Source organism: Cetorhinus maximus, chromosome 19, assembly GCF_964194155.1.
Source record: "Cetorhinus maximus chromosome 19, sCetMax3.hap1.1, whole genome shotgun sequence".
NCBI classification, from domain to species: domain Eukaryota; kingdom Metazoa; phylum Chordata; class Chondrichthyes; order Lamniformes; family Cetorhinidae; genus Cetorhinus; species Cetorhinus maximus.
In genome coordinates, this window is record NC_135897.1 from 44,807,409 (window position 1) to 44,823,458 (window position 16,050).

Below are 16,050 nucleotides of genomic sequence, written 5' to 3' on the forward strand. Positions count from 1 at the left end.
CATATAAATACTGTGGCTACAAGAGCAGGCCAGAGGCTAGGGCCAGAATGTTACGTTTGTCGGACGGGCGGCCGATTGCCGCTAGCGAAACGGGCCACGCCGCTATTTTCCGCAGGCGAGCCAATTAAGGCCCGCACCGTGGCTTTGCGGCTCCCATGGAGAACGGAAAAATAGTCATGGGGGCGGGCGGCCTCAGACTGCCGGTTCCAATGGGGAACTGGCAGCCTGTATAAAGAGTGGCCAGGCAGCCTGCTTGAGGCAGTGCACCATGGCCACTCAGAGATCAAGAAATGTTGCATGGAGGGCAGAGGAGGAGGTGGAGGACGAGAGGGGTTGGCTGCAGGAAAGGCCAGTGAGGGCCACTGTGCCCCCAGATTTTCGGATGCATGCCTTGCTGTCCTCCTGCAAGAGTTGATAAACCGGCATCAGATTCTGTATCCTGAAGATGGGAGGAGGAGGGCCCCCCATGTCACCAGCCAGGTGTGGGAGGAGGTGGGTGATGCTGTAAACACCCATGATGATGTGCAGCACACTGGAACACAGTGCAGGAAACAATTCAATGATTTGCTGCTCTCTGCAAGGGTGAGTACCATGTCTGTCTTGGCCATTTGACCCAGAAGGTAGCCTTAGCCTTTGACGCCACCTCCCCCCCCCCCCCCCCCTCCCCCCCCCCCCCTCCCCCCCCCCTCAACACCATGTCTTGCTGTCATTACTGCATAGGGCATCTGTCGCACGCTGGGTGGGCAAATGGGTACTGACAATGCTTACATCAGCCTTAGTGGTTGAGGAGAAGAAGGGCTTTCCCAAACAGCATATGTTGGTTTCTGTGGCATTTGATTAGTTTGGGGGTAAGCTGCAGGGGAGGCCGCACGACACATACTCAGAACTCCAACACATGTAAGATTGATGGTAATGAGATAGTGCAAAGGGTGCCTCAAGGTCTTTTGGGCAAGTCCCATCTGCTGACATCGGCCCCGCACCTATTTGCTCCTCCTTGCCATTGGCGCTAGGACCCGTGTGCTATTCAAAGTGATGGACGCCAAATGTGTCCAAGGTGGCCGTTGGGGGAGGGGGTTGGGACCAGCCGTACTATCTTTTGGGGACTGATCACCAGTAGTGGGGACAGGAGCCGCTGGAGGCCTCAGATGGGCCACTGTGGTTGGGGTGCAGCGTGCGCGTGCAGAGTACATGAGCGATCAGCCCCAATTAATCCTCTTCTCTGTTTTGCAGGCAAAAAGTAACAACAATGCCCGGGAGTACCTGAGGACTAGAGGTGGGTGCGCCCTCCTCCAGCACCTCACACCCTTCGAGGAGCAGGCCATGGAGCTGGGCAGGAGGCAGGAGGCCAGGGCGGCTGGGGGCAGTGAAGCTGGGGTCCAGCGGCCAGGTATTTGAGGTCCACAGTTCCATGCACTCTGTGTGCCCACCATCCAAACCACTGATGGTTGCTGCAATCATTAATGCTGAAACAATGCTCATTCACAGACTGAGACACTCTGACATCTGGGTCATACAGGAGGGTCCCTCGTCCCCTTGAGGAATAGTCTCTCCACCACCTTCCAAAGTCACCTTATCCCATTTGTGACCACTATCACCATGGTCTAACATGCCATTGGATCGCTGCTGCTCAGCCAAAGACTTATTCCATTCTAGGGTGTTTGGGACCTCCAGCACCCTTTCAGCCAGTGCGCCCCACATTACTTTGTCCAGAAGGTCCTCAGCACCTCAGCTGTGAACCTCATGGCACTTAACTTAGATGAATGCCAGCACGTTACTCATCCCTGCGCCAAGGGGAAATGTTGCCTTCTGGCCACCCAGTCCATGCCCCTCCTTTCAGAATTAAGGGCAATAATATGACCTCTCAATCTCCTGATTTCGCCGGAAAATGACACAATTGTTTGAAATGTTTCCTCAGCCACGCAACTATCCAGGCCACAATGCATCCACATCAGATATGTCTGCACTCTCCCCACTCCTCTGGTTCTTTACGAGCCACGTGCCATTCCTGAGGCCCTCTAACCAGCCTGTTTGCATGTGCGTTTAATGCTTGGGGCCCATCTTGACTCATTTGGACCTCACCAATGTTCTTTTAAGGGTCTTTAAGGGTGAGCTACTTATGAGGCTAGGGGGGGAAGGGATGAAAGGTTTAACTGAATGCAGTGTCCTTGTTGTTAATTTCAGCATCACCACCAGAGCGACCCCACCTCAACTCCGCAGCCCCCCCTCCACACCTGAGGGGCAACAAGTGCAACTTGCGGCACATCATTTCAGCCAGCCAGGCACCAGCGCAGACACACACACCTTGGTGGGGACTTTACCGTCGGCTAGTGTCCCGGGTCACAGTGGAGAGGGCACATCACGATCGCTGGAGGAGATGGTAGGGGCAGAGAGTGTCAATTGCACCAGAAGCCGGAGGGCTGCAGGGGACAAGGCACATGCTGAGTCCGGCACTGATGACGTGCCTCTGGAGTTGTCCCCAATGCAGCAGCTGTAGGACAGGCGGCAGGAAGTGCGTTTGCATCTGGCAGGGTTGCATGAGGGAATGGTTCCGTTGCTCTCTGCGACGGAGGAGTCCAGGCAGAGTGCACGTGAAGAATCCGCCCTCAGGGCAGAGCATCAGGATTCCTTCAATGAGAGATTGGTGACTCATAGAGAGGGGCTTCCACCAAATGGATCAAAATATGATTGGGTTACGCTCTGACCTGCGAGCCCTCACAGCGGTTCTGGCCACAGGTGGTGTTTTCCATTGTGGGAGATGTAGTGGACACCATGCCCTGGCACTCGGTGCCAATGCATCTGCGGTGAGCAGGGAGGTAGATTTGGACCTCTCGTCGGTGCAGCAGCTGCCTGCCATCAGTGCAAGCTCCTCTCATGGTGCTCCGGATGAGGGCAGCAGCTCCTTTCCCCCTCTGCCAGTCAACATTGCTTCCGTTGAAGCTGCAACAACTGGGGAGATGCCGGTTCAGGAGCTGGCCACTCCCTCCCAGGCGGGGCCATCACAGGCTCCACAGGCCAGAGGGCGTCTGCCAAGGTCATCTTGGCCAACAGGACAGCAGAGTCAGCAGGCTGTCTCAGAAGCCACTCCAAGCGATGGGGCGGCACCTAGACGTAGCACCCAGAAACGTAAGCATAAGGCACGTTAGGCACTCCCTGGGTATGTCACTGGTGATTTTGTGTTGGCCTTAGAATAGGGACCCCGTTTTGTAACATTGTCGAATAATCATGTGGGCTTTAATTGTGGACAGAATAAATTCCATCTTTGTTACCATGTCTTTTCATTGTGATGCTTTTTTCATTTTCACATAATTATCATGAATGTAAGAGTGGAGATTGATGTTTCTGTACTTATTTGCAGCTGATCAGGTGGAAGAGGTAGCACCTAAGTGCCACGTGTGGAAGTTCCAGGCAATGCTGCTCCTGCTGGTCCATGTGTGTGGAGCTAGCTGAAGGTTCTTTGGATTAAATTGTCCCGGGTGTCCCTGCCTCCTTTGTGTAAACGCGGGTCGTCGTTCTGCCCCTCATCATCGCCCTGTGCTTCCTCATCCTCTGAGGTACTGCTGAATTCATCATGTGCAGCCTCATCCAGGGCGTCAAGGTCTTCATCGTCAACTGCATCCCCCCTTTCCAGCGCAAGATTGTGCAGAGCGCAGCAGACTACCACGATCAGAGTGACGCGATCTGGGGGGTACTGGAGTGCGGCCCCTGAGCGGTCCAGGCAACGGAAGCGCATCTTGAGAAGACCGATGGCTCTCTCCACCACAGCCCTTGTGGTGCCCTGGCTCCTATTGTACCGATGCTCAGCTTCTGTTCTTGGCCTGCGTACTGGCGTCATGAGCCACCTTCGCAGGGGATAGCCCATGTCACCCAGCAGCCAACCACCTAGCCGAGCTGGAGCACTGAAGAGCTCCGGCACCTGAGAGTGTCTGAGGATGTATGCATCATGGGAGCTGCCTGGGAACCTTGCACAGACTTGTAAAATCTGCATCCTGTGATCGCACACTATCTGCAAGTTCATGGAGTGGAAGCCCTTCCTGTTGACAAAGGCACCGGGCTCACCTGCTGGCGCCTTGATAGCCACATGTGTACAATCTATAGCACCCTGGACGCGGGGGAAGCCAGCAATGGCTGTGAAGCCTCTGGTTCGCTGTGCTTGACTTGCATGGTCGCAGCAGAAGTGGATAAAGGTGGATACCCGTCTGAACAGAGCGTCTGAAACCTGCTTCACACAAGTGTGGACAGCTGATTGGGAGACACTGCAAAGATCACCCACCGAGTCCTGGAAGGAGCCAGATGCATCAAAGTGGAGAGCAACTGTGAGCTTCAGAGCCGCTGGCATGGGGTGTCCGCCCACATAGGTAGGGGAGATCTCAGGGCCAATCATCTGACAGATATAGTTGATTATCTCCCTTGACAGATCGAGCCTCCTTCGCCACTGCACCTCAGTCATATTGAGGTAGCTGCTTCACCACCTGTATACCCTGGCAGCAGGATAGTGGCGTTGTCTGCGGCCCCTTCCACCTTGAACAACCTCTTGGCCTTGCGCCTCTTGTAGCAGCGCCTGGCCTCCCAAAGGTGCCTCCCTTGGAGGCTGATTGTCCAGTCCTGGCCTCCTCCTGATTCTATCCCTCCCTTCCTCCTCAGGGGAGCTGCCTCCACTGGAGAGGTCAGAACCCATAGCCCCAGGCTAAATGGAGGCCTCCGGAAAGCTGCAAGGCCGAAATAGAATGCTGTCTGTAGAATGCTTTCACTTTACACAAAAACCTCTTGGACATCGATGAGAACTACTAACAATCACACAGGTGTGTTTTAAACAATTTTATCAATTATAACTGTGAAAAACATGAACAACCCCACTGAGGCCACATATCCCGACATTGCAAAAATTTTCTTAAATAATCTCCTACCCGTCTTCCTGTTGGGCCCATGCGCCGACCCGAAGTTCGCACGGGCGCCTCAAAATCGTACACAATTGGCAAGTTAAGGGGCTTTACAAGCCCTTCAATTAATGGTGGGCGAATGATTGCGCCCACCCACCGAAACATCGCGATGGTGCGCGCTGATGTCAGCATGCTCGCGCGATGTCAGCGTGCGTCATTTTACGCGCTGATGTGCAGGCTACGCCATCTGCACATCAGCCGGAAAATTCTGGCCTAGGAATCGTGCGATGAGTAATTCGTCTCCTGACCCCCCAAAGCCTGTCCACCATCTGCAAGGCAGAAGTCAGGAATGTGATGGAATACTCCCCACTTGCCTGGATGAGTGCAGCTCCTAGAACACTAAAGAAGCTTGACACTGTCCAGGAAAAAGCAGCCCACTTGATTGGCACCACATCCACAAACGTTCACTCCCTCCACCACTGACGCACAGTAGCAGCAGTCCGTACCATCTACAAGATGCGCTGCAGGATCTCACCAAGGCTCCTTAGACAGCACCTTCCAAACCCATGACCACTACCATCTTGAAGGGCAAGGACAGCAGATAGATGGGAGCACGACCACCTGGAAGTTCTCCTCCAAGTCACTCGCCATCCTGAATTGGAAATATATCGCCGTTCCTTCACTGCCACTGGGTCAAAATCCTGGAATTCCCTCCCGAACAGCACTCTGGGTGTACCGACAGCACATGGACTGCAGTGGTTCAAGAAGGCAGCTCACCACCACCTTCTCAAGGGCAACTAGGGATGGGCAATAAATGCTGGCCCAGCCAGCAAAGCCGATACCCCATGAATGAATTAAAAAAAAATATGAAACTGGTATTCACCAGCTTGTCGATACGCTTTCTTCTTCTTTCACCTTTTTGGGTGTCTGGAAGCTCTATGCGGTTGAGGGAGAGCCTTTCTGTGGATAGAAGATGACTGGGTAGGTAGCTCATCCTTGTGAGTTGCATAGATTGTGCAAGGCTGCTTCCTGGTTGCAGCAGATGCTGAGGTTTCGGCACGCTGGTTCGAGGTTGTCAGGCTGGTGCAATGGTTGGCAAGCCTACCGTTGTTGGTGGAGGTAGAGGCTTCTCTGAAGGTAATTCTGGCTGTGGCATCACTTCTACTAGGGGTGCTATGGTGGCCTCTTGCGTGGTAGGTTGGTTGGACCCTTGGGAAGGTTCAGGGACCTGGAATGGAAAAGAACAGACCTGCTCTGTGAAAAGAGAAGAGAGGTTCCAAATGAAGTCAACGCTTGAACACTGATTTATGGTTGAACCTTTGGGAACATACCATTCCAGCTGGGTGGGGACCATGGTTGTCTTCATCTCTTCTGCTGGCTGGAGAAGATTGTGAGCTATGGAGGCATCCCTGCTGAGGAGAGAAGAGCTGATTTTGCATGATGTACATCATCTCTGTGGCCTGTTCATTGCCGTACCTCAAGGGTTCCTGTATCATGCCAATGACCGGGAGTTGGAATCCCCATGTCGTCAAGTGGGGTGTCCGTAATTCGAACCCCGAGGCCTTGGAACCATGGTTCCTTGTCAGATGGGACTGTCGCTCTGGCCCTGAATCTAACTTAAAGTTGGTTAGATGGCCTTTCACCGTGATGTCTGTGTTCCAGAACGAAGAGCCACACAAGAAGAGACGCTATGTGTCTTCTGGGTCGCTGGCTGCAACCTTATTGGTGGCTTTCGGGTCACCTGTGTGGTGCTGGAATCTCATCTTGCACAACTTACTGAAATGTCCCTGTCTGTGGCAGTGGAAGCACTGGGCTGTACTGGCAGGACATTGGTCTCTCCTCTGAGGGTGCTTCGCACCTCAGTGCTGGCAAGGCCGTGCAGCAGAGTGGTTCAGGGGTTGCTTACCCTGACTTGGGCAGTTCCTGTGCTTCTCTGGCTAACAAATGGTGGATTGAGCTGTGGCTTCTGCCCTATGAAGTGTTCTCTCCTCCGAGAGTGGTCTTGTGTTGGTCACGCAGTTCAGAGAGCCTAACCAGCTGGACAGCCTTCTCAAGAGTAAGATCAACTTTGGTTTGGAAGAGGTCAGAGAGTGAATTGTCCACTACACCCACCACAATTCTGTCTCACATGATTTTGAATTTTAAGTCGCCGTATTCACAGTGTTCTGCCATACTGTTGTGATCACTGATGAAGGAATCGACAGGTTCCCCAGACCGCTGGTCTCTCCTGTTAAATTTGATGCACTCCAGGATTTTATTGGATCTCAGGTTGAAGAAAAGTTCGAAAGATTTTAAAACATCATCAAATTTAGCAGATGACTCATCTATGGCTTGCCTTGCAATGATGTCATCTGCAATTGGCCCAATGGAATAAAGTAGCATGCTAACTTGATTTGCCTCTGATTTCATATTTAATCCCGCAGCAGTGCTATGCCTAAAAACCATTTTTTCCCAATAACTCCAATTCTGGGACTGATCAGGACCATGGGTGAAGCCCATTGGAGGTGGGAGTGAAGAATTGTGATCCATTTTTTAAGTGTACGTGTAGCTTTAAGAGAAAAGAGGGTTTCAAGATGGTGTTGCCAATTATTGATGAGGAAGGGCCATCTGTCACTTGCTCATTCTGCTTTCTACTCTTAATGTCACCATTAGCACCTCCTTCAGCCAGTGCCACCACCATCAACACCCCTTCGACCTTCTGTTTATGACATCTTTTGCAATCTCTCCTTTACCTCCACCTACCACTGGCTTCTATCCAGCTTCACCTGTCCCACCCTCCCTTAAACAGTATATATTTCACCACATTTTTACTTCTCTTTAATTCTGAAGAAGAGTCATACGGACTCGAAATGTTAACTCTGTCTTTCTCTCCACAAATGCTGTCAGGTCAGCTGAGCTTTTCCATTAATCTTTGTTTTTGCTTCAGATTTCCAGCATTCGCTGTATGTGGCTTTTATCTTAGTGTTTAATTGACTGTCACTTCTCTTTCAGGAATGCCTACCTTGAAGAAGCATTGATCTCCTCTCTGACAGGATTTCCGTTTGTCTCTTTTGCCCTGTTCATCTTCATTGCTTTCTATTTCCTTCCTGGTGTTTGACAAGGTGTTTACTAAAACTCGTTTTCACAGCCATATTTCCTTCCTCAGTGATTGTCTCCGTCTCCGACTTACCCCACGTGGATTCCAACTGAAGTTCCATCCCTCATGTTTCGAATCCACCCAGGATTACAGGTATCTCCGGGACATACAACGCTCCTCGGACTGCTGTTCTTGTCGCATCCTGAGATCCACACTCAGTGCCATGCGCCGCCATATGAACACACTCAACCTCTCCCTCCAGCAGCACCGATCACCCTATCTCAAAGCTGTCCTTGCCCTCAGTTTCATTTTATTCTTCATCTCATCCGACGCCTTAACAAGAAACTTGCCTCTTTCTTTCAGGCGCTAAGGACCATAAGTTCCAAAAACTCATTGATACCAACACCCATCCAGGACCCTCCACCCCTTCCTGTCCCTCTGACCCCATCCCATCTTCTAGCCCCAGCCCCAGCCGTGTATTCACTATACCCCCTGACCTTCCCCTCACTGAAGCTGAACATTCAGTACTCAGCAAAGGACTCAGTTTCATACTCTTACGCCCTCACCTCAATGAGTTCCAGGCTCGGCACGATGCTGAGCTCTTCTTCCACCACCTTCGTCTCTGTGCTCACTTCTTTGGGCAGGAGTCGTCCTCCCATTCAACGAATCCTTTCACCTCCAGTATTCTCCCTCCACCTGGACCCCTTCCTCTGGCCTCTTACCCGCCCTTGATTTTCCATTGAGAACTGTCAGCGTGACATCAGCCGTCTTAATTTCACTGCTCGTCTCATCCACTCTAACCTGTCTCCTTCTGAACTTGCTGCACTCCGTTCTCTTAAGTCCAACCCTGACTTTGTTATCAAACCTGCCGACAAGGGTGGTGCTGTTGTTGTCTGGCGCACTGACCTCTACCTCACAGAGGCTGAGCGCCAACTCTCTGACACTTCCTCCCACCTCCCCCTGGACCATGACCCCCCACCGAATATCAAGCCATTGTTTCCAGGACTGTCACTGACCTCATCTCCTCTGGAGATCTTCGCTCCACAGCTTCCAACCTCATAGTCTCCCAACCTCGGACAGCCCGCTTCTACCTCCTCCCCAAAATCCACAAACAGGACTGTCCTGGTAGACCGATCATGTCAGCCTGTTCCTGCCCCACGGAACTCATTCCTTCTTATCTTGACTCCATTCTCTCTCTCCCCTTGTCCAGTCCCTTCCCACCTACATCCGTGATTCCGCTGATGCCCTGCATCATATCAAAAATTTCCAGTTCCCTGGCCCCAACCACCTCCTCTTCACCATGGACATCCAATCCTTCTACACCTCCATCCCCCACCAGGATGGTCTAAGGGCTCTCTGCTTCTTCCTTGAACAGAGGCCTGGACAATCCCCATCCTCCACTACTCTCCTCCGTCTGGCTGAACTTGTTTTCTCACTGAACAATTTCTCCTTAAGCTCATCTCACTTCCTCCAAGTAAAAGGTGAGGCTATGGGTATCTGCATGGGCCCCAGTTATGCCTGTCTCTTTATGGGATATGTGGAACATTCCTTCTTCCAGTCCTACTCAGGTCCCCTCCCACAACTCTTTCTCCAATACATCGATGACTATTTCTGTGACACTTCATGCTCTCGTCTGGGCCTGGAAAAATGTATTAATTTTTGCTTCCAGTTTCTACCCCTCCATCACTTTCACATGGTCCATCACTGACACTTCCCTTCCCTTCCTTGGCCTCTCTGTCTCAATTTCTGGTGATAGACTGTCCACCAATATTCATTACAAGCCAACCGACTCCCACAGCTACCTCGACTACAGCTCCTCACACCCCGCTTCCTGTAAGGATTCCACCCCATTGTCTCAGTTCCCTCGCCTCCGTCGCATCTGTTCTGATGGTGTCACTTTCAAAAACAGTGCTTCTGACCTGTCTTCCTTCTTCCTTAACCGAGGTCTTCCACCCACGGTGGTTGACAGGGCCCTGGGGATTTTCACATGCTTCCCGGGTTTCGGTGCAAATTTCAAAATGGTGACAGCACTCCAATGAAGGAGAACCCAAAATGGCTGTGGGGTCAGAAGTCTGCCGAGGGACCTCTCGTTCTGCGACAACATGCTGTGGGTGGGGAACGGGTCGGGAGGACGGAATTCTTGCTGGCCGGGAGGCCGAAGAATCACGAGGTACTCGAGTTCATGAAAAGATGTTTTCTCTGTCTTCTTGTTTTTTTCTCTCTCTTGTTCCATTCCGAAATCAGGCACCATGTTGGAAAGACACCAAGTCGGGGTTCGGGCTAGTGACTGAAATTAACAATAGCATTTCTACCTGATTCGATTTGGGAGAGGATTCACAGGAGTGGCTAGGCTGGAAACTTAAAAGAATTTTCTTTCCCTTGCAGGCTGCTGGCTCTGCTTGGTTGAAGCTGAACTTCCACAGGGGAATCAGTGGAGTCTTCTGCCTGAATTTAAACTTATACCTTTTTCCTGCTTCCAGGCTCTCATGTCTCTTTGGTGAGTTTCTTTGGCGAGTTTTATCAGTGTCTTAGCTCCTAGAGTGAGGTTGCTTTAGTGCAGAAAGTATTGAATGTGTCCTTCTCTTTAGTTCTTCAGTATCATAGTGGGGATATGGATATCCCTAGCAGCTACCATGATGGATCTTACTGCTGGTACCATGATATATTCTGTTGTCGCTACGCTTGAAGGATATTGCTTGGACTTCATGAAGCAGTCTTACATAAGTTATAAGGAAGTCTTTATTAAAAATACTTAGTGATATACATATTTAAGGTAGTTATGGAGAGGACTCTATACTAGGTCCTTCCACATCGCTATTCATCTGTAGACTGGCCCTAGCTCTAGGTCACATGCCTTCTTATATCACCATGTGGGCGGTACTGCACTCAGTCTCATGTTATTCCATTAGGTACCAGATCCTTCTATTATAACCACTTGTTACATTCAGAGTAACAAAGATAAAAGCAGTCATAGGGCAGAATTTTGCCCTTGTCGGGCAGGCTCGGTGGGGGAGGGTGGGAGTGGTTGGGAAGCCGACCACCGCCAGCCCAGGGCTGGACCGTGATTTCACACTGGTGGGCCTGTGCGGGGTGGGGGAAGAGGGTGAATGGGACGAGCGGGGAACTTCACGCACGTGCGCAAGTGCTCACTGGAAAATCTCCCTGAGGCACAGAGCTGCCTCAGGGAGATGAAGAGTTCTGAAGAACAAAAATAAAGAACTTTTAAATGTTAAAAAACATGTCCCCTCAAGTGACTCTGTCACATGAGTAGGGACCTGTTATGAATGAGATGTAAAATGTTTTATTTTATTTTTATTTGCTGTTGGAAACCTCATCCTGCCCATGATTGATGTTCCCTAAAAAGTGCAAAGGCCATTTGGCCTTTTCGCCTGCCTGCCAAACATAATGGTTTGGACGGGCAGTGGAAAATTTAAGGTAATTAATACTTTAATGGCCTTAATAGGCCTTCTAATTGTCGGCAGGCGCGCTGCCGATTCTCACGCACGCCCACCGACCGAACGCGTTGACGTCAGGATGCTCGCCCAATGTCATCGCGCATCATTTCACGCTCAACCCACCTGCCGAAGTGAAAATTCTGCCCATAATATTGATCTTATTTACTTTTTCTTTTCAATGTTTTTATGTGGAAGATGTGGTAGGTGCAAATCAATGGCCCAGAAATTTTTTGTGATGTTGCAATCTAATTGGGGCCATCAGGCTACTGAATTCCATTGACAGCAGGGGGACCTAATCTTTGAGGCCTAACACACAGCTAGGGCAGAATTTTTCGCTTGGCGGGTGGGCACGTGCCCGACCCGCACGAGCGTGAAATGACGCATGTTGACATCGGCTGAGTGTAGTTCGGTCAGCAGGCGCGCACCAGAGCCAGCCCGCCGACAATTAAAATGCCCGTCAAGGGCATCAAATAATCAACTAACTTAAAATTTTTCACTGCCTGTCCAGCCTAACGGTTGGCGGGCAAGCGAAAATGCCAAGTGGCCTTCGCATTTTTTTGGAAACTTCATCCACGGGTGAGATGAGATTTCCAAAAGCAACGAAAAATAAAATAAAAATTTTAAAATTTAATTAATAACATGTCCCAGCTCATATGACAGAGTCACATGAGGGGACATGTTTTATTGCATTTTAATTGTCTTTATTCTCTTCTTAAAAATGCTTCATCTCCCTGAGGCAGGGAGATTTCCAAGCGCTCACTCGCACGCATGTGTAAAGTTCACGCTCAGCCCGCTCACCCTCCTCCCCCGCCCCCCTGCCCCCACCCCAGCCCACCCCGCCCCGCACAGGCAGCGCTGAGCGCTGCTGCTTGCCTTTCATGCTGGGCGGTCCTGAATTGGCCAGCCAGCGTGAAATCACGGTCCGGTCCCGATCATGGGCGGTGGACAGCTTCCCGACTGCCCCCACCCGCCCCTGCTGAACCCGCCCACCGAGGGCAAAATCCTGCTCCTAAAGTCCTGAGCGGGCCCAGAACAAGAAATCCTCGAACTTGTGAGCAGACAGGAGCTGCAGATTTGGACAGTGCAGCTTCTGCCCAGCATAAAGAAAAGGAAAAGGAAGGAGGGTGAAATCACTGAAGCTTGAGGAAGGTAAAATTCTTGGCATGGTATTCTAGGAAGTTTCTGGTACTGCTAATTGTAGAGAGGGAAAGAAGTGATATTCAAACTGAAAGATAAGACTAATATATAGAAGGGAAGATATCTTTGAATTTTTTTTTTTACATGTTGCAAGGGTACATACACCTGAAAGGCTTTATAGGCAAGCAAGCTGAAAGAATAAAATGGGAAATTATTTATAGGAAGGAAGGAGGGATTGGATTCTTTATATGATTTTGTTTTTATTCTCTACTTTTGCATATTTAATCTTTAAGTACTACAGAACAAAACCCTACAGGCTTTCTTTCACTGTCTTATTTATCAATGGAAGGGTATTACAGCAACTGGGAATTCTACAGAAGGATAATACCATAAGCATGGAATTTAGCCTGTCATTTTAAAAGGGGACATGATGTTATATTAAACAAGAAACTAATTGCTTGAAAATAAGATTGAATTCATCAGACAATGTTTCAAAAATTCTTTCGAGTTATCAACAGTCACAGATTGCAACTCTTTTGAGTACAATCACAGTTCTTGGTTTCCGGGAGTGGGACATGAACCCACAACCCTCTGATTCAAAGGCGGGGGTGCTATGAACTGAGCCACAGCTGACACCTCTCACCTGAGTTGAACAGGGACATTGAGGGTTGTATCATGGTTACAGTGCATGAATGCTTGGTATGCAAGTCCTCCTCTGAAAAAGGGGATTTGCATTTAGATAGGAACTCAGGGTGGCCAAATCACTTCGCTACCAATGAAGTACTCTTTGAAGCCTTATTATTGTAAGGAGATATAGCTGCCAATGTGCACACAGCAAGATCCCATAACAACAACGTGATAATGACTTAATAATCTGTTGTTGGTGCAGCAACAGCAGCAAAGTTCCCTTGCTCTTCATCAAATATTGCAATGGTATCATTTATATTTATCTGAGAAAGCATACAGGGCTTAGTTTAACATCCAGAGGCTACTCTGAAGTACCAGCCAAGGTTATATGCCCAAGTCTCTGAAGTGGAGTTTAAACTCATGATCTTCTGACTCTAAAGCAGACGTGTTACCATTTAACCATGCCTAACACCTACCAAGCAATTTGATTAACATGATACAAGGCGTATTAGAGATCGTTACAGAATGAACAAAATTGCAAAGTATTTTTTATATGGTTGTCATTTTGTAAAGGTAATGTGTCAGAGCATGATTCACTTTGTTTAATTTCAACTCATCTATAAATTTAAACAATATTTTATTTAGTTCCTTTAACTGATCTAAAGATGGATGGATTTGTGCAAGGATGATTTGGCAGAAATACAATAAAACAAGTTTATGGTAGATCTGTAAACAGATGTAAATACATTGATATAGATAAAAACAAGAAAATGTAACTGTGTTCATTTAACCCCAGAGTGGTCCAAATTCTATGCTGCAAAAGGCCAAGTGGCCTCCTCATGCTAAAAAATCTATTTTTTATCATAATAACTATCCAGGATTACAAGAACTGGTTTCCTGAATGTGCAGTACTACATTACTAGTGGAGAGCTTCTAGGTAGTGCAAATTGGAAAATTGCCGATGCAATCCCCATGATTGTCCATTCATCAAAATGAATAGATTGAAAATTGCACATTTCCTAGCATGTGCTGGTGGCAAGCCTGCAGCCTACTTTCATAAAGAAGGCCCTGTATTTTGTTAGATAAAGAGGCAGCGATGGCAAGAGGTGGGTGGAGAGGGGAACAAATCACTGTACATGGCATTTTAGAGATTTTCTTGATATGTGGGATATTGTCTTAGTGGGAAAAGAAATATGAATATTTTCTTCATGACAAAATAATTTATTACTTTTAGGCTAGTGTGTATAATTTACGTTTTGCTTTGAAATCGAGGATCCCCGTAGTAATTATGGCTTTATTTAGTGTGTAATGTGCCTTTAAGAATAATACTTGTTAGGCAAGATCACATAATCTGTAATAACCAAAAGGACAGTAGCGCGGGGTGCCTCTGCAGTCAGTGTAGAGATAGAGCTGGAGTAGTAAGCACACATGCAGTTGCTGCTGAGTATATTGTAAATAAAATTAATTTAACTCAAGAAGTGTCTGGCACAACTCGGCCACCCTACAGCAAACTGGTGATGAGGATAAAACACTATTGAACAGAAGAAATCAACTTAGAAAGAAATCAGCACTGTACCTTGCCCAGTGATTGTAAGTAGCAGGCTCAGTTAGAATTGAAGAAGTTATCCCCTCACAAAATACCACTATTTGGGAGAATTGATCGTTTTGAACCTGCCACAGATGATTGGTCTCAATACATAGAATGCCTCATGTTCTTTTTTCAAGTGATTGAGATTACAGGGGAAGAGAAAAGGCGAGCGATCTTCTTCAGTACTTGTGGAAGCAAGATCTACAGTTTGATGACACCCAGTGCCCCAGATTTGAAGAATTTCAATGAATTGGTGAAGGGACATTTCCAAGCCCTCCGTCACGATGCAGAGGTTCAGATTTAATTCATGAATTAGAGCCCCAGGTGAGCCAATTGCATGCTACGTGGCAAATTTGAAGCAGCTAACAGAACATTGTGACTTTGGTATGAACCTGAAATGCATGCTCAGAGATCGTTTAGTGTGTGCTGTGAAAGAGGATACTACTCAGAAAAGAATATTGTCCAAAGTGAATCTGGATTTCAAGAAGGTGCTAGGGATAGTACTGGCCATGGAAAGTGGAGTAAGAGATTCAAAAGCAATACAGGGTGCGCAAAATGGTGCCTTCCTCCATATCGGGTAGGAAACCTCAGCCGAAAGAGGCGCAAAAAAAGCAAAACTCCGCCGAGAAGCAGGAAACAGCCCCCGCTAGCCGGAGAATAAAGAAAAATTACTTTGCAGTAAATTTGAAGAATAATTTTAATAGAGGTGGAAACAATCAGTCTTTTAGTGATTGGCAGTTTAAAAAAATTGAATGCTACTATTGTCAAAGAAATGGACATATGATGAGGCAGTGCAAGGAAAGATTGAAGCAGCCTTGTAAGAAGAAGCCAATGAAATCTACAATGTAGCCTGAGACAACAAATTCAGGCATTTTCTAATTGTTTAATCTGTAGGTTGGAAAGACAGAACCAATCTTTTTCACAGTGAAAGTAAATGGCAAACGTTTTAGAATGGAAGTGGACACAGGAACTTCCACACCATTGATTGGGGAGCATACCTTCAGATATCTGAATAACGGTGAACATCAATTAAGTTCAGAAGAAACAGCCGTCAAGCTAAAAACATTTATGGGTGAAGACATTCAAGTAAAAAACATAAGCAGGGTAACTGTCCATTATGGAAGCCAATCGGCAAAGCTGCCCTTGATGGTGGTAGCAAGTGTAGGGCCAAGCCTCCTGGGACGAAATTGGATTAAGGAGGTTAAGTTAGAATGGCTTGAAATTTTCCAGTTGAGAGCAAGTGGGCTATCAGAGCTACTTAGAAAGTATGCCACCATCTTTAAGGCCAAA